The sequence below is a fragment of the Pleuronectes platessa genome, chromosome 14 (assembly GCF_947347685.1).
Source record: "Pleuronectes platessa chromosome 14, fPlePla1.1, whole genome shotgun sequence".
Lineage (NCBI taxonomy): Eukaryota > Metazoa > Chordata > Actinopteri > Pleuronectiformes > Pleuronectidae > Pleuronectes > Pleuronectes platessa.
The window spans coordinates 1,668,041-1,695,197 of record NC_070639.1 but is presented as its reverse complement, the minus strand read 5'-3'; the positions used below and the strand labels follow the sequence as shown (position 1 = coordinate 1,695,197).

At 43.7% G+C, this 27,157-nt stretch overlaps 1 protein-coding gene across 2 annotated transcripts in view; it reads left to right on the top strand.

The window, feature by feature from the left end:
- The window catches only part of LOC128455795 (uncharacterized), a 304,659-nt gene that overhangs the window by 266,307 nt on the left and 11,195 nt on the right, over positions 1-27,157 (top strand). The window lies entirely within an intron of this gene.

Sequence of the window (27,157 nt, the reverse complement as noted above, 5' to 3'; positions counted from 1 at the left end):
AAAATAAAAAGTAGTAGGAAGACAGTACGCTTTAAAAACACATTTCAACGACAATTATATGTGGCAAATCATTTTTTAAATGTTTTTTTTCAGAGACTCCCACAGATTTTTGCTAGTGAGGCTTTCAGGAGGACTCAAATGTCAATCAAGGTAGTTTGCACCCAGCTTCTATTTGTGCAATGACAATCCAGACTTTCCTATGACTTAACGTATTGGCTATTGTTTATATTTATTTATCTATATGTAATATCTATATCTAATTGGGATTAGCCAAAATGTTATCTGAAACTACAACATGTACATATAGTATAACTTTTTTTATGTGGATAAACATTTGACTCAAAAAGAAACTATTTGGACTATTAACAGTGTACCATGAGTATTGGCCCAGATATACATCTACACTGGAATTCCCAAAATATTGACTGTTGTCCCCAGAAGCTAATTTGTTTTCAAATGATATCTTGGGCTCAAAGAATGAGTTAACCCAAGCTAAAAAACAACAAGCTAAAAACAACAGAAATGTTAGTTTCTGTACAGGCTTTGCTAACACAAAAGTTGTCAGAAGTGTCTAGCAGGGCTGTCACTGCTAATCCTGCCAAAACACAACAATCTCACTAAACAACACTATTCACCATTAAAATATAGAGCTACGGCTAACAAATTAATTAAAGATACTAATGTTTAGGTATAGTCATATATCTTAAACCTGTCTCTGCTAAAGTGCTTTTTACACATGCCCATGTGCTAGTTGTAAGTTTGGCGTCTGCTTGTTTGTTCATTTCTTCTGTTTTCTTTTTAACATCAACCTGTCAGGGATTGCAGATGAAAATTTGTCTGAAGGGCTAACTTTGGTATATTTATGTGAACCATTCTGCTCATATAAATTAATGCATTGACCCCATTTTTTAAATAAGTAAATAGAAAATAGTTGGCACCCCCCTTTCATCCTCCACAAAGTGAATGCCAATGGATTAATTGTTTTCTTACTGGACTCAACTGCCCCTGGGAACCCATTGTGTCTCCCAAATGTCTAAGAGCATGGAATCTGGTGACACAGCAGTGTGTGTGTGTTTGTGTGTGTGTGTGTGTGGGGGGGGATGTGGGAGTGTGTGTTTTTTTTTTTGCAAGTTGGGTGTGTATATGTCTGCACATAAGAATGTGAATGTGTTATGTGTGAATCAATGTGTGTACAAGAGGTTTTCACACACACATCTCCAAACATGTGTGGCAGGCCTGCTTAAGCCCACTTTGTAACGATATGTGGGAAGCCAGCCGAGAGGACTTCCTCCCTGTTTTCTCAACGCCAGTCATTACCAGCCACGGAAATGCTAATGGCTGTTTTGATAGTCATGGACAGGGGCTAAAGCATTTGTTTTGCTATGTAATCTTTGTCTAGCCTGCAGAGCCCTTAGCCTGGTTATTTGAAATCCTGAGAGACTGTGCAAATTGTATATTCACTAAAACTGCCCTGTTCCTGTGAAGTGCTGGGTGATTTGAGTTAGGAAACTTTACTAAAAGCTTTGGCTTCACTTTATTGTGGTGTGAGCACCTGATTAATGTTTGAGACAATATTGTTGTAAAACACTTGAGGACTTGTCACTAACAAATGAGCTGCATTATGGTCAGGACATGGAAAACAGTGTGTGTCCATGGGCTGCCTTAAGGCCGGCGCATGCTTTTGCAACTGCGTTGGCGGCTTTTCACGCAGCTGTGTCGCAGGACTCTTTGTCATTCATGCTTCCCCAAGCGTTGCGCCTCTTACAAAGCAATTCCCCGCCAGAACACTAGGCGGAATAATGTTTTTTGTCAAAGACGACCTTAGAGACGCCTTCTTTCTTCTTCGTCGATTGTTTATTTACATAGTCACTGCGGCTCCTCGTAGCCTTTTTCTGGCGGACAAATCCGCCAGTCAGTGACGGGTTATACAAGTGATCATACTATCTGATCGCTTCTGCCAAGTGCTCTTCTATTTGGTCCATATTCGTTCTTCTAAATCTTCCGTGATTTCTGCCGGTATCATGGGGCATGAAACTGGAAACTAGTCTCCGGACGGGATGTAGTAAGCAGACCAATCACAAGCCTTGCGGGCTGCGTGAGGCTCGCGTCGCTTTGTTGTATAGTTAGAAAAATTGGGCAACGCACGTAAGAAGAGATACATAAGCACGTAAGGGGCACGGAAGGGCTCTTGCGCTTGCGGGCCCGTGAAAACGCACAAGCATGCGCCAGCCTTTAAGGAAACCCCCACTATGCTGAGGCCAAAGATGCTAAGGTAAGGTAGGAACTAGGGATGAGCGAGTACAGCATTACCTGTATCTGTTAACCATATGAATTATCTGTATCCGTATCCTTAACCCGGAAGTGGTAGTGATTTAACCCGGAAGTGGGCTGGATTTAACCCGGAAGTAGGCCGGGTTATCTTGAAACGGGCGGGGCTTTAACCAGTATCTTATTTTAAGCATGCAATTGATATGGGTTGATCAGAAATTGTTATATTTATTGCTGATTAGAAAACTATTACAGGACAGCATCAGCATTGAGCTTCAGATCAATGATTTTGATCACAATAGCAAATGAACTATTTACAGAACAAGTTTTGCAACAATGAATAAAACACATGCTGTTTCAATAATGAAGTGAAATGTAATAACAAGTGTTTTCATACTCAACATAACTTTCTTTTTTAACTTTGAAATTTTTTTATGATTTTTTTATTTTAATTTTGTTTAAATTTATTTCCACACCAGGTGTGTGTGTGTGTGTGTGTGTGTGTGTGTGTGTGTGCGTGTGTGTGTAGCTTAATTTGTTATACCACTACTACCTAGAAAGTGACAGACACTCAGTGTGTGAAGTAAAATAAAAAAAATCTCCGACAGGCAGAGACGCAACGCGACTCGCTTTCTACCAGCACCACGTCTGAACGAACCCACGTTTAACAGAACTCTACTGGTTAATAAGTAAGTACAAACTGAAATAAAAACAAACTTCAAGCTGAAGAAACCCTAAACGTTAACGGAAAAGACCCGCGAACCTGAGTGACTGAGAGACAGAGAGCTGTTCTGTGTGTGAGTGAGCAGAGCGGTGTGTGAAGGGGAGGAGCGCTGTGACGCTGTGTGAGGATTTTCATTCAGTCCGAGCACAGATATTGACTCGTATTACTCGTATAATACTCGTGCTCGGCAAAATGCTTTATCCGTACCGGATACTCGTTTCAGCCGAGTATCCGGCTCATCTCTAGTAGGAACGCTCCAGACTGATTACATATTGACCCCTGGCTCATTTTCTGAAGACTGCTGAATAATGTTAATGTATGCAATTGTTCCCTGATAAGATTTGATACTTTTGGCAGCAACAGTTAAATGTATAAGTTGAACTCTATTGATCGGTGCTAATAGTGTATGCAATTTGGCGATGGTTGATGCCAGAGCAGCTCTCCTGCTATTAACCCCTTCCCCCTGCAGTAATTATGGTAACTAAGGTTTGAGACAGTTACTAACTAACCACCAACAATTTTTATAAAATTATAAGTGTTTCTTAAGATTGTAGCAATTTATATAAAAATAATCCCAAAATATATTTTTTTAATTAAATAAAGTTACTCGAGTTGTTTTCAGACATGAACTCTGGAAATGTGTGGATAATGTGGTCCGGACTTCGTCTGAAGTTTACCTTTCACATATCAGGAATACATCCGGTGATTCTCCAGTCAGATGCATTGACAACAGAAAAATCTCAGAAGAATGCGGACGACAGGACTCAGACATTTGCATTTCCACATACAGCTTCTCTCGGGATAATTTCAGGAGATTACTCAGACTTCAATGTATGTCTGAAAGCAGCCACATATATGAAATATGAATGTAGTCAAGTGAGACATTTAGATTAGGTTTTTGTTACATTCCTTAGAATATAAAGTATTTGGCAGAACGGCAGAACCAGGGGGATGATTTTACTTTAAATTCAGACTATTAATGTTAATAGTTAAGATAAGATAAAAAAAAGGTACTCCTTTATTTGTCCCCTGTCCTTTTGTCCCAAATATGAGAAGAGCCGGTCTCAGTTTGGTTCAATCAAGTATTTATTAAGAAGAAATGAAAAGGTATGAAAAGTTCAGCAAAGCAATGGGCAACCAACACACTGCCACGGCCCTCTAGCAATCCCAGGGCAGTCAAGAGTCGCACCGCACGGACGGCGTTTGTAATATTTTATAACAGTAGGTATCATTTCATTGGTCAATAACGAAGGGGAGTCGATACTTGGTTCTTCCTCGATGGTGCACAGGCGTAGTCCACCCTCTTGGCACAGGAATCAGGAAGTGACGAGCTTCTCCGTTTCACTCCTCCTCTGATAGTTGCTGGGCAAAATCTTCACATAAACGAGCCTTGACTGAGCTGACGACTTGTGGGTGGGTGTTGTTGTTCATTGGAGTAAAGAATATTGTGTTCCTACTTTATCGGCTGTATGTTCCGTTTGTGTAAACATTTGAATCCTCCAAACCAAAACAACGCCATTCTATCTTCCCTCCAGAACCTGGGACAGCTGGTTGAGCTCTGTGTGATGTTGAATGGAGCTAAGGGGTTATGCTTTAGGGCCATTCTACCGAATTGGTTCAAACTAAGGTCCCCCAACAAGAAAAACTATTTACAAAAAAATTAAGTATTCATGTCATAGATATTTACTAAGAATGTGTTATGGTCTATTTAAGCCCAAGACATTAAATGAGATAGGGATAAGCTAAATATATACAAAATCATCATTTATAGGGTACTTTCTATAAGGAAGTAGCTGTCCCCAACCCTGACATCTAAATTTCAATTTCTGAAAATAACACTTTTAATTTTTTTTTGATTTTCTTCAATGATCTTATTTCAAAGATCTTTATGATTAAGATTTATTGTGGGTTTAATTTTTAAATTAAAAAACTATACTCAAAAAATCATGTCCCCAGTTTTCATGTCACTACCGAAACACAAGAGTTTTAGTCCATTGGCCGAGTCTGGTTTTTAGCCACACCCCTGCATTTTTGACCAGGCAGTGACACTGCATTCCTGTCCCTCATAGCTGAATGGTAAGTAGCTAAATCCCATACTTTGGATATAAATGTGTTCCAAGGTCTGAAAATCAGCGTGTAACCTTAAAAATTGTCACTACAATATTCTCTTCAAGTAATTACACTTTTTGGGGTTTTATGCAAAGTATTATGTTTTTATGTGTGTACACCTCTTCAAAGATGTGTATGCTAGCCATGTGCTAGCTAGCATTCTTTAGCTATGCTCAAAGTTAGCTAGAATTGTCACTACCGAAACAGTCACTCCCGAAACATATGGTAAAGTTTCGGTAGTGACATGATCATTTCGGTAGTGGGAAAATGGAATGGTGAGTAGTTCAATCCCATCATTTTGAAATGAATGTGTTATATGGACTAAATGGTAAACATGTAGATAATGCTAGGTTAGGCTAACCCTTTCTATCTGAAATTGTTCAGGGAGAAAGAATAAGACACCAAAATGCCAAAAGGAATTAGAAAAATTGGAGCAGAGAGCCTGAGAGAATACCGACAAAGAGTGAGGGATGACCCAGTGAAACAGCAAGAATATTTAAGGAAGGAAAGAGAAAGAAATAAGAAACGAAAGGAAGAAGGAAAGTTGAAATGTATCAGTGATTTATCCAACAGGGAGCAAAGAAAGGTCAGAAAATCATGGAGGAAAAGACAGCAAAAGCACAGGGTGTTGGTGAAAAGACAGAGCGAGATGGAGACATTTTGCAGAGCTTCCACGCCACCTAGCACTTCTAGTGAGGCTGAACAGACACCAGAGCATAGGCCTGCAGACAAGAAAAGGAGAAGGACAAAAATGTGCTACTACAGAAAATTACAGAAGCTAGAGCAGAAGGTCAAAGACATGCAGCGGAGAGAAGCAACATTAAAAAAAAGATGTCAGAGGTTGAGGTTGACATCAGACAAGTCAAATAGTTCTCCAAGAACGAAAACTCGGAATGATGTACAGAAGCACAGAGTTCCTGCTCATATCAGAAAGACCCTGCTTTTACACAATACACTCATGGACCAAATTAAGAAAAAATACAAATCTTAGCTATAAAGAAAAAAATGCATTCAGAAGAGCTGTCTCAGACAGGTTGCTCAGAAAATACAAACTTGTTAATTTGCTCAGAAATACAGTTGGTATCTCCCACAAAGTTTACAACAAGACTGTAGACAAGCCACAGCCGAGGTTCACCTATAAGAGAAATGTTAATAAAAATACCATGGACATAGTTAAAATGTTCTTAAGTCGAGATGACAATAGTCGGGCATCAGCGGGGAAGAAAGAAACAATCACAAAATTCAAAAAGAAGAAACAAGAGGTTCCTCTCTGACACGATGCTGAATTTGCATCAGAAGTTGATGCTGGAGATGCCTCATCTGAAGCTGTCCTATTCACTTTTCTGCAGGACAAAACCTTTTTGGATTGTTGCCCCAAACCTCGACAGCAGGGAGACATGTGTCTGCAAACTGTATGACAATGCCCAAATGAAAGCAGACAGGCTCAAGCACCTTGGTATTATTAACTCACCGAGCTTGAGCAAAGTCGCAGAGGAGTCGGCTGTGACACTCAGACATTCCCTGTACATGCTAGCTTTAGCCTCTCATGTAAGAACAAGTCTCTCACACAAACCACAAGTACTGGTATAGAAGGAACAGAAGCCACATGGTGGTACCAGTGGCTCACGAAAAAAGAAGATTATGAAAAAGAAAAGGATTGAAAAAGACAGAAGATCACTGTGACAAAAACGGTTAAACAGATGTGAGGGCAGCCCAGAGCACCTTTTGGAAGATTTTGAGAGAGAAATGAAAGCCAAAGTGTGCAAGCACCTGTTCAACATCCATCACCAGTAAACACAGCTACAATTCCTGCATAGATCTCTGAAAGAAGATGAAGCTATTCTTCACATTGACTATGCAGAAAACTGGCAGTGCAAATATGCAAAGGAGGTGCAGCAAGTCCATTTTGGAGCATCCCACAGGCAGACTACACTGCACAATGCTGTTGTGTACACCACAGATTGTACACTGAAATTCTGTGCCTTGTCACCTTCCATGAAGCATGATCCTCCTGCCATTTGGGCTCAACTTGAACCCGTTCTTCAGTTCCTGAAGGAGAACCATCCGAGGATCCAAAAGCTCTTCTTCATCAGCGATGGGCCGACAATGCAATATAGAGGAAAGAAGAACTTCTATCTCTTGAGCACCATTCCTTTCCAGATGGGATTTACTGCTGTAAACTGGAGTTTCCTGGAAGCTGGTCATGGGAAAGGGCCGGCCGATGGCGTTGGAGCCACCATGAAGAGAACAGCTGATTCACAGGTAGCCAGGGGTACTGACATACCCACACCGAAAGCCCTCTATGACACACTCCTTCCTCTCACCAAAGTCAAGCTCCTCTACCTGGAGGAAGACCAGATAAGCAGAGTGAGCACACTCCTTCCAAAAGAGCTGACCACCATCAAAAGGTACACTGAGCATTCATCAAGTTGTCTGCACTACGCCTGGCACGATCCATTATAGAGTGCTCAGCTGCTTCTGCAACAGAGAGGTCATCTGTCCCTGTTTCCTACCATCGTCCACCAACATTGCACCACAAGTACAACCTGGAAGAGATGTAAGAACATCTGAACCAACATGCCCAGAAGATGGAAGCCATGCCACCTCAAGCTCTGGGTGTGAAGGGACTCTCTGTCCAGTTGATGACGTCACTGAAGACCTTGTTGGAAAGTGGTGTGTCATCACATATGACGATGACCCATATCCTGGAATCATTGAAGACATAGAAGAAGGTGATTTGTACATCTTTTCTTTTTTTCCACACATATTTCAACATTTAGTTACATCGCAATATATTTCTCTCTTTCCATTTATTCTCACTTGGCCATCTTCCGTTCTCATATTCCAATTGCCTTTGAATCAAACTTTATTTCATAGTCTTATAAGATTGCAATAAGTATCATGTCTCGCCTAAAGTCATTTTATTTTACCCCTTATCTGTCTGTAGGTGCCCTTGAGGTCAATGTCATGCACAACATTGGGCGAAACCGCTTTTATTGGCCGCGACTAGAGGACAAGATCTGGTACACAGTGGACAAGGTCGTCACCTTAATCCCTCCACCAGAAAACGTCACACAGAGGCATTTCCAGATCACCCCAAGAGTGTTCACCGCAGTATGGGAAAAGTTAAAATTGTGAATGGATTTGTGATGGTGTCTGACACTGAACCCCCTTAAACATACAGTACAACAAAATATCAGTTATTTGTCAATGTTTTCTTCTTCTCCTTTACTGAACCCACTTGGGTAATGTTTGTACTTTAAATGGTTCTGGACGAACAATTGTTATGTTCTGTTATGTTGTTGTTATGAATAATAAAATTATTCTATTGACCCCCAAAACATTTGTGTTTTCAATATTCCCAACCTAAAGCATGTTATGAGTTAAGATTAAGCAAAAAGGTTGAGGAAATATGATACAACCTTGCAAACAAAATACTGTGGTCACTACCAAAACACTGGATGTTTTGTAAAAAATAGAGTATATTGAGTTATCAACTAAAATGTTATGATACTGATTGGTTAAATGAATGTTCAATTTCGTCAATCATCAACTCTGGAATCAATATGATCAGTATTATGCATTTTACAAAGAAATATTGCATTTAGATTTTGATGAATTGTATAAAAAAAAAACTCTCCTGGAACCGTCACCTTATCGTGGTGGAGAGGTTTGCGTGTCCCTGTGAACCTGAGGGCTGTGTTGTCTGGAGCCTTGTGCTCCTGGTAGGGTCTCTCATGGCAGAGTGGTCTCAGGTGAGGGGCCAGACTAAGAATGGTTCAAAAATCCTCAATGAATATCGAAAAAAGAGGAGATGTGACCCGGCCCGGAGGAAGCCCAGGGCCCCCGTCTGGAGCTAGGCCCAGACGGAGGGCTCGATGGCGAGCGCCTGGTGGCCGGGTTTGCCACGGAGCCCGGTCGGGCACAGCCCGAACAAACTACGTGGCACCCCCCCTCTCTTCATCTCATGGGCCCACCACCTGTGGGAAGACCCGTTGGGGTCGGGTGCGCAGCCACATGGGTGGCAGCGAAGGTCAGGGGTCTCGACGGACCAGACCCGGGCGGCAGAAGCTGGCTCTGGGGACGTGGAACGTCACCTCGCTGTGGGGAAAGGAACCGGAGCTTGTGAGGGAGGTGGAGCGCTATCAGTTAGATCTGGTGGGGCTTACCTCCACGCACAGTCTCAGCTCTGGTACCGTACTCCTGGATAAGGGTTGGACTCCATTCTTCTCCGGAGTTGCCAAGGGCGTGAGGCGCCGGGCGCCGCGGTGTTGGAGTTTACCCCGGTAGACGAGAGGGTCGCCTCCCTGCGCCTAAGGGTTGTAGGGGGGAAAACTCTGACTGTTGTTTGTGCGTATGCACCAAACAGCAGCTCAGAGTACTCGGCCTTCTTGGAGACCCTGAATGGAGTCCTGTATGGGGCTCCAGTAGGGGACTCCGTAGTTCTGCTGGGTGACTTCAACGCCCACGTGGGCAACGATACCTGGAGAGGCATGGTGGGGAGGAACAGCCTCCCTGATCTGAACCCGAGTGGTCGTTTGTTATTGGACTTCTGTGCTAGTCATGGATTATCCATAACAAACACCATGTTCGAACATAAGGGTGCTCATAAGTGTACCTGGTACCAGAGTACCCTAGGCCGAAGATCAATGATCGATTTTGTGATCGTGTCATCTGATCTGAGGCCGCATGTTTTGGACACTCGGATAAAGAGAGGGGCGGAACTGTCAACCGACCACCATCTGGTTGTGAGTTGGATCAGGGAATGGGGGAAATTTCCGGATAGACCTGGTAAGCCCAAACGAGTAGTGCGGGTGAACTGGGAACGTCTGGAGGAGGCCCCCGTCCTAGGTATCTTCAACTCACACCTCCGGCGGAGTTTTTCTGGCATTCCTGTGGAGGTTGGGGACTGTTGGGCCAGAGCCCAGCGGGGGGGCCGCCAGACACTGGAGCCGAGAGGAACAAAGGGTTGTTAAACTTTGGGCGGGAAAACATCCTCCTGCAGGCTCAAGAATCTCCCCCTGGTGGTGGAAAAATGTCCTGGGGTTTTCCCAGAAGCCCCTGCTCAGTTCCAAGCCCCGCCCACTCAGATCCATTTCTGACACTCAATTGGCTTAAAGCCAGCATCATCCTATGACCAACTCCTCAAGGAGGAGGACCTCTCAGGTAGAACAAAACCACTGAGACCCCAAACATCTCTGCCATTTTACCCTGCTCTGAAGACAACACCAGGCCCCCTTCGGGGCCTCTCAGCTGATTTAGGTGCTAAAGGGGGCAACCTTAACTTTTAGTTTAGCAACCAGAGTTATTTTATTTCATTTCTTTTATTTCTTTATTCAGTCGACGTTTTTATTTTCAAAAGGACTTTTGCTCTTTTAACTTGAAAAGACCAAACAGGAAATTGCACGCGGAACAATCTCAGACTGTTCCATTTTCCCCACGGACTTTTCTTTTCCCAACGATCTACAAACGGCTTCCACAGCCGTCCCCTGCAGAAGCGCGAGATTCATTCCGCTGAGGAGCACGAGCTCCACATCCCTGAAGAAGAAGGACGACGTTCATCTCGTCGAAGCAGCACGAGCAAATCCGCTGTTTGTCCGGTCCAGCGGCCGAAGACCGCTTGAGAGACCACGTGATTCACTGGCCCGACGCGCACGCACACCGCGAGGGTGGTACAGTAAGAGGCTTTATTGTCTGGGCAGATGTTAATATAATACGTAGCGTATTGTTTTAATAATTGAACGTATTTGTTTTGTATGAGACCGCCGAGTCTCTAATGTTTAGCGGCGACTCGCCACTTCCGGTTTCCGGTTACGGCCTTGTGCCACAGTTTTTAAGCGCCGTGAGCAGCGTCTCCAGCTCATTGTGACCGTTTGAACAACTTTAAAGAGACTTTACCGGTCAAACCTCAGCACACAACGCCACTTGGGTGCTGAGTGGTAAAGTAAATGTAACTTGTCTCTGACGGTGCTTTTAAGAGCTTTGCTCCCTCCTTGTATGCTCTCTCTCTCTCTCTCTCCTTCTAAACCGACCTATATACACATCCGATCTGTATTTAGAATACAGTTCATGTAACATAGTTAAATCTATATTCAGAGAGGCTGGACACATCTGGAAGCCATGCGGCCGAACGCCAAAGCAGAGACAAAGAATTCTCTTTGTCTGAAAATCCCTTTGTGTAATTCATGTGACGACCACCAGTGTGAGCTCCGGCCACATGGTGTCATTAACATAGACTCCATTTTGGATAACGCAAGTTAAACCACCATTTTGAATCTATTATTGCCACGCCTCCTCTCTCCCTCTCTTCCCATTCTGGCTCTAAATTCATAACGGCTCCGCCATCTTGTTTTGTAGTCAATCCACCATTTTGAGAGTTTTTAGGCCTTGATTCCACGAATCATGATCGGCCGCCATCTTAGATGTGACGTCACCAAGTGACTGCGTCATCGCCACGCCCCCTTCTTTTTCTCTCTCTCTCTCTCGCTCTCTCACACACCCACACAGACACACCCACACAGACACACATTGATAGACACAGACAGATACACACACAGATACACATAGATGAATACATGTGTTTTTTCTAAATTGTGATAAGCGGCTGCTGTTGTTATCTTTGAAATATGGGAGTTTGTTAAAATGATGAATCATTAAATAACACTAACTTTATTTCACATGCATACACATAGACACACACACACAGAGAGACACTTTGACACAGACACACACACCGAGACAGACATACATAGGTAGACCGCCGGTTTTACATGTATTTTCTGAATTGTGATAAGTGCTGCTGCTGTGTTTATCTTTGAAATATCGGAGCTTGTTAAAATGATGAATCATTGAATAACATTAACTTTATTTCCCCTTTTTAATAAATGCTTTTGTAATTAAAGTATCTGTAGTCTGTGATTATTTGTGCATATGTATGTGATTGCAGCTGGATTATGATTGCCTGTGCTCGAACTTAGTAGCCTTCACTGTTAATTAAATAATTATTAATATTAAATATTGAGATTATTGATTTGACATTTATCATTATGAGACTGATATTTATAGATTGTATCGTTGGTCCCTGTAACCAGGGTGGTGCCCCGCGACAATAAGCAATGATTACAGATTTGTATTATTCTTAATTGATAATTTTATTGTTTTCATTAATTATTTTAACTATTATTAATGGATAACCGTATCATTTCTAATTAAATGTGTTACATTTCTTAATTAATAGCTTTATCATTTTTGATTATTTTTAAGAAATAATTGTTATTTTAATAATCATATTTCATGATTATTAATAATTAGCCAACGTCAATTCTACTCCTACTATTGCACAACAGGACATTGAGCCGGAGTGGGCGGTGTTCAAAGCCTCCATTGCTGAAGCTGCGGCGGCTAGCTGTGGCCTCAGGGTCTTAGGCTCCTCAAGGGGCGGTAACCCTCGGACACCGTGGTGGACACCGGTGGTCAGGGAAGCCGTCCGATTGAAGAAGGAGGCCTTCCGGGATATGATATCCTGGAGGACTCCTGACTCGGCTGCAGGGTACCGACAGGCCCGAAGGGCTGCAGCTGCTGCCGTGTCGGAGGCTAAGCAGCGGGTGTGGGAGAAGTTCGGAGAGGCCATGGAGAAGGACTTTCGGTCGGCACTAAAGTGTTTCTGGAAGACTATCCGGCACCTCAGGAGGGGGAAACGGGGAACCATCCAAGCTGTGTACAGTAAGGATGGGACTCTGTTGACCTCAACTGAGGAGGTCGTCGGACGTTGGAAGGAACACTTTGAGGAACTCCTGAATCCGAATAACACGCCCTCTATGTTGGAAGCAGAGCTCGAGGTTGATGGTGTTTCGTCGTCAATTTCCCTGGTGGAGGTCACTGAGGTAGTCAAACATCTCCGCAGTGGCAAAGCCCCAGGGATTGATGAGATCCAGCCAGAAATGCTAAAGGCTCTGGGTGTTGAGGGGCTGTCATGGTTGACACGCCTATTCAACATCGCGTGGGAGTCGGGTACAGTGCCAAAGGAGTGGCAAACCGGGGTGGTGGTTCCCCTGTTCAAAAAGGGGGACCAGAGAGTGTGTGCCAATTACCGGGGTATCACACTTCTCAGCCTTCCTGGTAAAGTCTACTCCAAGGTGCTGGAAAGGAGGGTTCGGCCGATCGTCGAACCTCAGATTGAAGAGGAACAATGCGGTTTTCGCCCCGGACGTGGAACTACGGACCAGCTCTTCACTCTCGCAAGGATCCTGGAGGGGGCCTGGGAGTATGCCCATCCGGTCTACATGTGTTTTGTGGATCTGGAGAAGGCGTATGACCGGGTCCCCCGGGAGAAACTGTGGGAGGTGCTGCGGGAGTATGGGGTAAGGGGGTCTATCCTCAGGGCCATCCAATCCCTGTACTCCCAAAGCGAGAGCTGTGTTCGTGTCCTCGGCAGCCAGTCAGTTTCGTTCTCAGTGGGAGCTGGTCTCCGCCAGGGCTGCGCCTTGTCACCAATCCTGTTTGTGATATACATGGACAGGATATCGAGGCGTAGTCGTGGTGGGGAGGGGTTGCAGTTCGGTGGTCTGAGGATCTCGTCACTGCTTTTTGCAGATGACGTGGTCCTCATTGGATCATCGGCCTGTGACCTTCAGCACTCACTGGATCGGCTGGCGGCCGAGTGTGAAGCGGCTGGGATGAGGATCAGCACCGCTAAATCTGAGGCCATGACTCTTAGCAGGAAACCGATGGATTGCTTACTCCGGGTAGGAAATGAGTCCTTAGCCCAAGTGAAGGAGTTTAAGTACCTCGGGGTCTTGTTCGCGAGTGAGGGTACTATGGAGCGTGAGATTGGCCGGAGAATCGGAGCAGCGGGGGCGGTACTGCGTTCGCTTTACCGCACCGTTGTAACGAAAAGAGAGCTGAGCCGCAAGGCAAAGCTCTCGATCTACCGGTCGATCTTCGTTCCTATCCTCACCTATGGTCATGAGGGCTGGGTGATGACCGAAAGGACGAGATCGCGGGTACAAGCGGCCGAGATGAGTTTTCTCAGAAAGGTGGCTGGCGTCTCCCTTAGGGATAGGGTGAGAAGCTCAGCCATCCGTGAGGAACTCGGATTAGAGCCGCTGCTCCTTTACTTAGAAAGGAGTCAGCTGAGGTGGTTCGGGCATCTGGTAAGGATGCCCACTGGGCGCCTTCCTTGGGAGGTGTTTCAGGCACGTCCAGTGGGGAGGAGACCTCGGGGAAGACCCAGGACTAGGTGGAGAGATTATATCTCAACACTGGCCTGGGAACGCCTCGGGATCCCCCCGTCAGAGTTGGTCAATGTGGCCCGGGAAAGGGAAGTCTGGGGCCCCCTGCTTGAGCTGCTCCCCCCGCGACCCGACCCCGGATAAGCGGACGAAAATGAGATGAGATGAGAGAGAATTGTATAAATTGAACATTGAAATTTTGTAAAAAAATAATTTGTATTGTTTTAATTGTGAAAACCTTCAAGAAATATTTTTTAAAATACTCTTCAGAGAAAGGAAGGAAACACAATCTTAACAAGTTAATAATAATACTTTTTTACCGTAGTTTATTACTATGTTTCGGTAGTGACAATTTTTGGGAGAGGAAAAACATTCCAACACAGTCTGAAAATACAACATAAAAATTGAGGGGTTCTTTTACTAGATACGTGTACTTTAGATATGGTACAATATATATACGGTAAAAGTTTTGGGAATAAAACATACAAAATTTCAAAATATTTCCAACCTGACTTTGCACCAATTCGGTAGAATGGCCCTTTAATGTAACAAGTTAAAGTGCAGTGTATAGTACGTCACAGATTCACAGTTCCCACAACAGGCAGCGGCTCTTATCAGACCTATTATCAAGACAGGTGTGAGACTGACCAGCGATCTGATGCACAAACATTTTAACCAATTCATAATTAACACGCAACGGTTATTATAAATCATTGTGTGAAGGTCATAAATCTGGCCCAAACTGCTCCTGCCCCCACCCTCCTGCCTTTGTTTAGAGTTCAGTTCTATGCCATCTTCACAAACACAGAGATAAGCAAACATTTTAAATCCTAATACCCGCAATGAAGAAATATGCAGCATTACAGAAGCAAGAGTCAAAATAGGAATCAGTAAGTTAAAGGTTACATTCAAGACTTAAGTGTAAGAAATATACAACATATAGAAAAATATGAATGGTATTAAACTAATATATAAAGTATACAGTATAAAAAAAATGTACTTCTACCACTCACATAGGAGCTTGCCAGTTACTTTTTCTTAGGCTTTGAGTGTCTGGTTTTTGAAAGATGTAATGATGTAAAGCTTAAGTTACTTTTTTTATTTAATTTTGATTGCAATGATTACTTGAATAAATGTGGGTTGTTTTGCCTTTAATTGTCATTATTTTCAGAAATGTAATAACAGGCATAGGCATGTGTGAATGGATCATTGGTTTGATATCGTATTAAATAATAATATGAAGAAAAAGGCAAATATGTATGTCTCACATTTAAAGATATAATCAAGCAAAAAAATGAAGCCAGGCTAAAAAACAGCTATGCAACAACACAATATGCCAATCCTGTAGCCTTCATCGAAAATGTAGCCTCATTGTGATCGTGGCAACTTTCTTCACGTTTGCATATCAAGCAGGAGAAGCAATAAAAGACATTACTTAAACCACATCCAGTTAGCCAACTCCGTTAGTCATAACAAGAGCGGGGGAGGCCAGAGTTCCCTTGAAATCGGTGAGCTACCTATTGGCTAAATAAAAGTGGGACTGTCCGGGGCGCAGGGAGCTGCGTCCCAAGGAAACAACCAATAAAAGAGCAGCCATTATTTATTTAGATAGAAATCAACCAAATACAATTTGAAAACCACTTATATGGAATGGTCACAGGCACTTACCGTCAACCAGGAGCATTGTACGAGTAAACTATTTTATAATTAAATTATGTTCAACATTTATATAGAGGATTTTTTGTCTCAGGATGCTAAAGGGGGGGGCACCCAAACACCCGGTATGTAACAGCTGCCACTGGTCATGTCTAAAAACGTGCATGTGAATTAGTTTTGTTAAATGGCTGTATAACACAGTAAGGGAGTGATTTGGTCATCAACTGAAAGCTTTTTGATGACTCTCTAATAGGTTGTAGCTGGAGGCCATTGTGAGTTTAGTCCCAGGCTCTTGTAGTGGATTGGTAATGATGCGTCAGTCTGCACGCAGAGAGGCCACAGTGTTACCATCACTTGGTGATGAGTGACATGATGGAGTTAATGTGGCAAGCAGAGTACACTCAAGCTAAGTAAACATATTTACCTGCAAATATGAGTGTGTCTGTGTGTGAAAGGGGAGAGAAGGGAAAGGGAGTGAACGATTACATAAAAACAACTTTCATTTTAAAGGAGCTCCTTGACTAACTTATTATCCAATAGGGCACCAGCAGGAATACATGTTACTCTGAGTTATATTCCATCCATATCTGTGATGCAAAGTGTACAAACTATTCATGTAAAATAGACCCATATCCCTTTGGCAAATAGTCTGTATCTATACAATGCTTTTCTAGTCTTGATGACCTCTCTATCTCTATTACACATCACTTATACACTGCCGGCACAGCCGTCCGGGCCGATTTGGCTTTCACTGTCACTTAAGGACAAGGACAATCCGGCATGCAGAATGGAGGAGCTGGGAATCAAACGTGGTGACTCCTCTGAGCTGTTTGGAAAGCTCTTCTTCTGCAGGTTTGTTAAGTCATGTGCTACCCTCATCGTCTGGGCCATCCTGTTTGCTGAAATCTCTGAAAATGAGATATGGACTGGCAAAAATACCTCATCTCTTTCTCTTCTACTTCTGTACTGTGCAGCTGCTTCCAGGCAGAGAAAAAAAAGGCACTGAGTATCAGGAATCAAGTTGATGCTCTGATTCAACTGTGCGTGGGGCTACCGATAGCTGGTTGGTGATAATATTTCCCTTACCACTATCTTATAATAGAACAATGGTTTTGCAATTGATCTAGTGAAACAAGAAGACTCTTGACTTTTCTATATTTTTGAAGTAGTAATTCTTTTTTTTTTCACCCTGCTACCGGAAACCCTAAACATAATGTCGGCATTGTTTGAAATAGCCACCATATGTAAGTGATAAATTATAAAATGGTTACTCCCCTTTAACTAATACATTTTCCCAAATAACCAAAACAGGACATAGAAGAAACTATTAGGGGTAAATGAGAACAATATATATTTCCAATAAGGGTGATTTGGCTTTAAAGGTTTGTTTTGTTGATTTGTTACTTAACTGTTATCCTGCAGCATGACACAACACTGACACCAGTCTTGAACATGATCTCATTTAAAGAACTTATCCATTTATTAGAGATCACAAGTGGTCATTGGAGACACATTCTAATGCAAGGTTAGGGCTGATTAACCTAGCGCTGCTCACTTGTGAGTTGGATTTCTTTAGGCAGTTGTTAATACTAGGTGTGAACGGGACATATCTAAATTCACACTGCTAAAAGAATGTGGCCACATAGGCCAGAGGCCCTCTTCAGACCTGGTATTAAGATGGAGAGAGAGGGACTGAATGAATCTTAATCAGCTCTGCTGTGAATACAGGCTTTGCAGATTTAAGAATAAAATCAATCCTTATGTGTTGGTCAGTGTTGATATTGTGGCAGTGGCCACAAACAAATCAGCACATTGCCATTTTCTGAATCATTGTGAAACTGCAGCAGGTCAGAGTACATCAGCTGAGTAGGCAGTAATGCATATGTGGCCCTGGACACATTCATGGTCACAAAGGGTGTAATGGTGCTTGATCCTTGCTGAACATTTTCGTCACAGGCCTTCAATTGGTTACGCAAATGTACCGAACAAATGCAGCGACTCCACGTGCAGAACTTATTTGTGCGCTTCTCAAATTTCAAGGGACAACTGTAGCAAAGGACAGGATGTGCTGTCGGCTCGTGGTCAAAGCGACTAAAGACAAACAGGAGTGAACTTGTCGACTCGTTTGAAATGTAATCACCAGAGTGATGCCCACTAACAAAGGAAATAACACAACAATTTGTGGGACAAGGAAAAAACGAGTTCCGTGCAAACCAAGCTGCTCCTTGCAAATAATTCAGACCATGTCAAAGTGATAACAAGTGTCATAGGTGTTTTTATAGCTACGGATATGTGATCGTTCTCTGTTGTTAAGAACGCAGGGTTCAAACACACGCTTGAAGTAATCAAGCCCTGTTACGAATGTTCCTCAAGTCCGCATTGCAGCCAGCAAGTCACACCAGCCTTTTATAAACATCTGCCCTAGTGTGAGTGTTCTCCACCGCAGATATATTGTTAGTTCCAATAGGGCATCAAACCCTATTTATATATAGTGGTTTGGTCTCTTTAGCCTGTTTTCCACTGGTAAAAAAAACAAAACACGAGCATCCACTGACATCTGGCTTTTGACTGCTGTTAGGCTCAGTCGGGATTCAAACCTGGGTCTCCAATGTAGTAGGCAGATTGCCTACCACTGAGCTATGAGAGGTGATGACTCAGATGCAGAGACAGACGACTTGTTTGTAGGCAGTCAAAAAAGGTTTCTTTACTTGAGTCAGGCAGAGGATTCCACATGGTTTGTACAGCAACTCAAAATACCTCCAGGTAACTAAAAACACAGTCAGGGAAATTTAACAGAGTAAACTAAGGATGTCCAAAAAAGGTAACAAAAAGATCTCATGAACAAAAAAAGGTTCAACACAGGAATAGTATCTAAAGCAGAGGTTCTCTGAGCAACTCGCGTAACTTAACTCAAAGGTGTCAATTTCAAGACTCGTCAAACACAAAGAAGATCAGGTGGCTTATAAAGGCTAGCAAATAAGGCACAGGTGAACACAATGAAACAATCAAGTCAACACACATGTGACAGGGAAAACAGGAACACTGAGGACCCCACATGGTCATTAAGGGTACAGCAGTCCAAAAACCCTGACAGGACCCCCCTCCCCGTTCCCTCAAGGGCGATCTGGATGATTTTGGTGGAAAGTTTTGATGAGGGCTGGATCGAGTACATGCCGAGAAGGAACCCAGGACCGTTCCTCCGGACCATAGCCCTCCCAGTCCACCAGATATTGAAAACCTCTCCCCACCCGGCGACAATCCATTAGACGGTGGATTGAATAAGCCGGACCGCCGTCGATGATTCTGGGGGGTGGAGGGGGTTTAGCTGGGGGGACCTGTTGGGCTCGTGACGACCGGGCGTAGGCGGGAGACATGGAATGTTGGGTTGATCCGCATGGACCGGGGGAGTTGGAGGCGATAGGATACTGGATTGATCTTCCTCACAATCTTTTTTTTTTTTATACTTTATTTACAATTTTCAGATACGTAACAAAGTGTTGACAAGACATAAAACAAATTCACAAACAAAAACAAAACATAGGGTAAAAACACACACCAAAAACAAACAACAAAATAAAAACAAGCTGCCAGGCAGATTACTCAATTACATATATGGTCTTTTGGAATGTTCTCACAATAGCCCTATCTAAAAGATAGGACCAGGTAAAATGAATAAGTGAACAAAGCAATATACTAAATCGTAGCCAGGTAGGTCAGAGTTGTTGTGGAGTTAAAGATATATTGCACTGGGCCAAAGCAGGTCCCCATGTTCTCTCAAACCTTTTCTGTGTGTTGCCTTTGTGGTGTCGCAGTTTTTCCATTTGAATAACAGAGAACATCTCGTTAAGCCAGTTTGTGAAGCAGGGTGGAGAAGTAGACTTCCAAGTCAGAAGAAGTTTCTTAGCAACCACCATCCCGAGATGAAGAGCAGTTTGTGTGTCATAAGGAAGCTTAAGAGTCTCTGCTGAGCATCCAAGGATGGCCAGATCGCAGTTTGGCTGAATGTCTCCAGAAAATGCTGTTGAGAGCCACTTGTGTGTTGCTCCAAAAATTATAAAGTTTAGGGCAAAGCCAAAAAAGGTGCGCCAGTGAAACTTCAGCAGCGCAACACTTATCACATTGAGAGGAGACCGATGGGAAAATAAGGCTCAGCTTTGTTTTTGAATAGTGCAGTCTATGCAACACCTTGTACTGGATTAATCTATAACGTGAATTTATAGAAGAGTTAATCCGAGTCATTGCCACCTCCCAGAGCCCAGCTGATATATCTGAGTTCAAGTCCCTAGTCCAGGCCTCCCTAATGAGGTCAGAATAAACATGATCAGCCAGACATTCTACAAATTTTGATATTAAATGTTTGGAGTCAGGAGGAAGCAAGAGAACCCCAAGGAGAGGGTGAGTGATGGTGGGGGACTTAAAGTCTTGACACTCTTCCTGAACATAGTGTCTGGCTTGAAGATATCTAAAAAGATGTGAGTTTGGAAGATTAAACTTAGTTTTTAGTTGACTAAATGAAGCAAATTGGCCATCAATGTCTTATTCCCCTATCCCTCCAAACTGCAAAGACCCCATCCAGTTGTCCAGGCTTGAATGAGTGGTTCTGGCATATTGGGGCATGTATAGAGACACTAGGGGCCTGGCGAGCCATTTTTATCTGGTTTAGTATACGCAAAGAATTCTTTAGGGTAAAGTTCTGTCGGATTGACTTGTCTATGAGGGTAGGGCTGGAGAACAAAAGTGCAGGAAGTCTCAATCAGATAGGGCCACTCTATCATGTCAAACGCCTTGTGCGCATCTAAAGAAAGTATAGCAGGATTATCATCTTTGTCATGAACAGCATACATAACATTTACAAAAAGAGTACCTGCCTGGAACAAAACCTGTTTGGTCTGGGTGGATTATGGTTGCTATATGTTTGCCCAGCCTTTTTGCCAATACTTTTGATATTATTTTCAAATCACAATTTAGCAGGGCAATGGGCCTGTAGTTACCAGGATCCGTTTCATCTTTATCTTTTTTTAATAGGACACAAATGTTTGCTTCAGTCAATGAGGCTGGGAGCCTCCTGTTTTTAAAAGTATCGCAAATCATTCTCATTAATATAGGTGTTAGAGTATTTTGAAAAGCCTTGTAAAACTCTGGTCCAAACCCATCCGGTCCGGCTGCCTTTCCAGAAGGGAATGCTTTTATTGCCTCCTGTACCTCAGATGACGAGAAATCCAAGTCCAAATTGTCCCTGAAGGCAGCATCCAATTGTGGGAGTTGAAGTGGTTCAAAGAAACGATCTAAGTCTTCCTGTGTAGCTGTCGATTGGGATGGGTAAATATCTGAGTAAAACTCCTGTAATCGATTGTTGATATCCTTTAAGTCAGTAAGCATTGACCTCAAGAAACTGAGAGATATTAGTTGTTATGTATTTTTTAAATGCTTGGTCTTGGAGTAAGAGGGGATTGAAACGCCAGGTATAGGCTTGTCTGGTGAGGGACATTCGGAGGTTCAACTCAACCGGACTATGGTCTGATATTATTATATTGTGATATTTGACATTGTCAGTATTGGAGATCAGTCTAGAGTCGACTAGAAAATAGTCAATCCGTGTATAAGACTTGAGTACATTAGAATAAAAAGAATAATCACAATCGGATGGATGTTTCAGTCGCAAAAGGTCTACAACCTTCTTTGACATCATCAAATTATTGAGAGTTTTAACAGCCACAATACTGGGGGGAGGAGCTGAGGATAGTCTGTCCAGATATGGGTCAAGATAACAATTAAAGTCACCTCCAATCATTATATGGCTCAAGTCATTATCAGGAATTAAATTGAACAATTTACGAAAGAAGGCGGGGTCATCTGTATTTGGCCCATAGACATTAACCAGTGTTACGGGGAGTAGATTTATATATCCAGTTAGAATTAAAAACCTGCCATTTGGATCAATTATGGATGACTGAAAACGGAAAGGTATATTCTTACGGAAAAGGATGGCCACGCCTCTAGCCTTAGATGTGAAAGGAGAATGATAGACCTGTGAGATCCAGTTAGCCCTCAGTTTCCTGTGCTGGGTGGCTTTAACATGCGTTTCTTGTAAGAAAATTATGTCGGATTTCATTGCCTTTAAGTGTGCAAATACTTTACCACACTTAACCGGGTGACCTAACCCACGGACGTTCCAGGAGAGCAAGGATATAGAATCAAGCATATTACTCATTTATGATACCTTAAACACAGGAGATTGAATAGCGACCAAGAAAATAATAATTACGCTATAAGCGAACATAAACTTAGCACTCGGCCTGGCAGGCAGCATCAACAAACACAAAATACAATTAACAGTTAACAAGAACATAAACAAACAAAACCCCCACCAAATGCTTCCCCAAACGAAGCAGAGTTACCCTCATCCACATCTGGTACCACCGGCTGAAAAAGCAGGGAGAAATTCTCCAAAACACAGCCCCTCGTTGGCTCACACGGCACAGAACAAATTACACATTAAGAAGAATAAAACAAAAAGATCGCCGCTGTAACAGTTCAGTGATCGTGGAACATACTCTACGTTTGCATTTCGCATAGTAGCCTTTCAAAGTTTTTGCTCAATGAAGTTCTTCGCTGCAGCCGGGTCGTTAAATACCTTCACTTGCCCCTGATGATGAACGTGGAGTTTGGCAGGGAACCGCAGCGAGTGCCGGATCTCCTTCTGTCTCAGCACCTGTTGAACTTCGCGGAAGCCCCGCCGTTGCTCCATCACCTCCGCTGTATAGTCGGGGAAAATCAAGATTCGGTTTCCTTCGTATTCCATTGACTGCTGCTTCCCGAGCCGTATAATCTTCTCCTTCTCCTGTGCGAGGTGCACCCGTGCTATTATCTTGCAGGGTCGGGAGCCTTCTGCTGGTCTGGGCTGTGATGTGCGGTGCGCCCTGTCGATGACTACCGGCTTAGTGAAGTTGTCGTCCCCGAGCAATTTGGGGATCACGTTGGAGATAAACTCGGTTGGCCTCCCTTTCTCTTCACCATCTGCGATGCCAACAATCTTTATGTTTTGGCGGCTGGACCTCCCTTCTAGATCACACAGCTTGGCCCTTAGTGTTTTGTTGTCCCGCTGTAGCTCCGTGACTGAAGTTTCCACGGCGTGGATGCGCTGCTCGTGGTCTGCGGCTTGATTCTCGGTGGCAGACAGCCTCTCCGTGAGCACTTGCTGGGCAGACAGAAGACTCTGGAAACTCTGTTCAAACTTATCGAACCGCTCGTTAAAGGACTGCAGGAGCTTGTTTGAGAGTTTCTGCCAGATAAGTGGGAGCTCATCCTCCTCCTCGAGCAGTGGCATGTCTGCGGGTGTCTTGCTAGCAAGGTCACGGCTAGCGGCAGCTTCGGCTAGCTGGCGAGCTTCTTTTCCGGTTCGTGGAGTTTTAACTGACATTTTAACGGCCGTTTTTCGGTGGAGCAAGAGATAATACGATCGTGAATATTTTTAGAGCAAAAACGTAGAGTATAGCATTAAATTGGCGATTAAAAAAGTAGAACTGTGCGAGCCTCGAGAAAACACGTCTACACTGCACTCATCTCACTAGCGCCCTCCCTCACAATCTTGAAGGGCCCCACAAACCGTGGAGCTAGCTTGCAGGACTCCACCCGCAGATGAAGGTCTCACGTCAATAGATAGACGCTCTGCCCAGGACGTAGAGGGGGTGCAGGACTGCGGCGGCGGTTGGCATGGAGTTGGTACTGACGGACAGACCTCTGAAGGGTAGACTGGGCCTTGCGCCATACAATCCTGCACCGTCTAACGAAACTCTGGGCTGAGGGAACACCAACCTCTACCTCTTGGTCGGGGAACAGTGGAGGATGAAACCCAAACTGGCACTCGAAGTGACTGAGTCCTGTAGCAGAGGATCACAAAGTGTTATGGGCATATTCAGCCCAGATAACATACCTGCGCCAAGACGAAGGATTAGAGGAGGCCAGGCATCGGAGGATGGTCTCGAGAGCCGAAGGGAGTTTGGGCAGGGGGACAAACTGCAAGCCTTAGAAAGGCGGTCGACAATCACCAAAATAAGTGTTTCCCTGGGAGAGGGGAAGACCTGTTATAAAGTCCATGGATATGTTGGACCAGGGTAGCTTGGGGATGGGTAGAGGGTGAAGGAGACCATGGGGGGGGGGGGGGGGGGGCGGTATGGGAACTCTTACTTAGGGCACAGACAGAGCAGGCCGCAACAAAGGACCTCACATCCATGTTCATTCCAGGCCACCAGAACCGCCTCTTAATGAACTCTAGAGTCCTGCCCATTCCTGGGGGGCCGGTCAGACGCAAAGGTGGGAGGGTCCGTCCCCAAGATCTGGCTCCTTCTTCTGTGCGTGTCTCGACTCCCCATCGGACAGGAGCGACAATCCTGGAGCTCGGGAGGATGGACGCTGGAACTCTTTCAACCTCTGATCTATGAAACAGTCTAGAGATTGCATCAGCTTTTTGGTTCTTTGAACCAGGGCGGAAGGACAAAATAAAATCAATCTATTTTTTCGTTTTTGTGGTTCGTCCAAACCACAAAACGGTGCTGAGCCCCTTCCAGCCAGTGGCGCCACTCCTCCAAGGCCATCTTAATAGCCAGGAGCTCATGATCCCCCACATCATAATTCCTTTCAGCAGCCGAAAGGCGAGCGGAGAAGAAGGCACAAGGATGTAGTTTTCTGTCAGCCGGACGCTGGGAGAGCACTGCCGCCTCTGACGCATCTACTTCAACCACAAAGGGGAGTGAGGGGTCGGGTAAGGTCAAGATAGGTGCGGAGGAAAATCTCACCTTCAGATCACGAAAGGCCCACTCCGCCTCTGGAGACCACTTAAAGGAGCCAGACTTCTTCTTCGTGAGATCGGTCATGGGGGCGGCAACAGCACTGAAGTTTCTGATGAATTTCCTATAAAAATGGGCACAGCCAATGAACCGTTGCACCTTCTTGACCGAGGATGGTTGGGACCAATCCCGAACGACTTGAGTCTTCTTGGGATCTGTGAGAAGACTCCCCAGGGACAAGATGAAGCCCAAAAAGGACAGCTCAGAGACGTTGAACTCACATTTTTCGGGTTTGACAAAGAGATGATTTTCAAGCAGGCGCTGGAGGACGACTCTGACATGCATGAACACCGCAGAATGTCCACACAATAGGGTCTGGGCTTTCTATGGTCTTTACATATGACAAAGAATTCTTTAAAAACCCTAGCTCCACTGAGATTGACCATCTTGTCGATAGCTCTGTAAAGTCATTACGATTAACATTAGATCGAATAGCGCCTCTAAAAAAGAAACGTGTCAAACATTGTAAATTAGATCCCTGGTTAATTCCTACACACATGAATTAAAACAAGCGTCAAGAAAACTAGAAAGAAAGTGGCGCTCAAACAACTGTGTCGAAAATCACAGCCTGGAAAAATATTTTTAAAACATATAAGAAGGCCCTCCACAAAGCAAGAGCTGCCTACTACTCCACATTAATAGAAGAAAATAAAACTACTCCAGGTTTCTCTTCAGCACTGTAGCCAGGCTGCCAGAGAGTTGCACCTGCACCGAACCCAGTCTTCCTTGATCCCTGAATAGCCATATCTTTATGACCTTCTTTACTTATCAAATTCTAACAATTAGAAATAAAATCAACCATCTCCTGCCCTCAGTTTACCAAATTAATCTCATGTTCTAAACGCACAACTTGTATCTTAGATCCAATTCCTACAAAATTACTTAAAGAATCTCTGCCCCTAATTGATAGTAAGTTACTTAACACAATCAATCTGTCATTATCATCAGGATATGTACCACAGTCCTTTAAACTAGCTGTTCTCAAACCCCTTCTCAAAAAACCCATTGGACCTGGAAGTTTTAGCCAATTACAGACGGATATCTAATCTCATCTTCCTGTCTAAAATCCTTGAATAAGGCATATCCAATCAGCTGTGTGAGTTTCTTCAGGAAATTAACGTATATGAAGACTTTCAGTCCAATCACAGCACGGAGAAAACCTTGGCAAAAGTCACTAATGACCTTCCAATAGCTTAAGATCAGAGATTTGTGTCTGTCCTTGTACTGTTAGATCTTGGTGCAGTATTCATTCATTACAGAGACTTGAACAGTTAATAAGCATTAAAGGAACCGCCCTAAACTAGCTTAAATCATATTTTACGGATCGATTCCAATTTATGCAAATTAATGATGAGTCATCTGTTCGCACCACAGTTAACCATGGTGTTCCACAGGGCTCTGTGCTCGGCCCAATTTTACTCTCATTATAAATGCTTCCACTAGGAAACACACTCTGTAAATTTTCACTGCTATGTGGACAGAACCGAGTTATATGTAACATGCTAGCGCTAGCACGCTAGCGATGATATTACAATCATTACCAAAGTTTTTAAATCCTTAATAATGGAGAATTACTACATTTGTGGGTCTCTCTCCCAGCTTCCCGGTGATTAGCAAGACATTCTGGGAAATTATCGTACCCCTTTGTTTGAAGTGAGTGTCTGAAAAAAATCACCATTTGTAGGGCTGCACACTGCCCTAACCTTTGGCCTTACCTCTCCGTCCCAACCGGTGTCGAGACAGCCTACCCCTACACGGGAACGTGCAAAATAAAGGGGGAGGGAAATGGGTTTGGGCCCATGAATGTGAGAACCACTAACAGAGTGTTCACATTGACGTAGATCAATGTTCTCAGAACAGCAACAACACTCTTTAGTGGTTTTCTGATTTGACATCCGCATTCCAAAGAACCCGGTCCGGACCTTCTCCAGAAGTTTCCTTTCATTCATTATCAACGGAGTGGGACCTTCTCTGCTCAGATGCTCCTTGAGTGGAGGATTCAGTTAAGGGTTGGTGCAGCAGGGAGAGGCTGAATGTCACATATCAATTCTCATGCGGAAATCACTTGTTTTTGACAGTGTCTTCGTCAGCTTTTTCACACAGATATATTTATATTCTTTATTTTTTAGTCTGTTGTGTAACAGAAAAAGGTTATGCATTGGAGGTCTGAAGAAGAGAAGAATGGTCCTCAGTGTAGTCAGAGAAGACATACAGACATATTCTGGATGAAGTATAACAGTGATACCATCTTGTTTTTTTACAAGGATAAGAAAATAATTCAGTGGAATTGCCAATCACTAAACATCTGAGTACCGTCCCAGCTG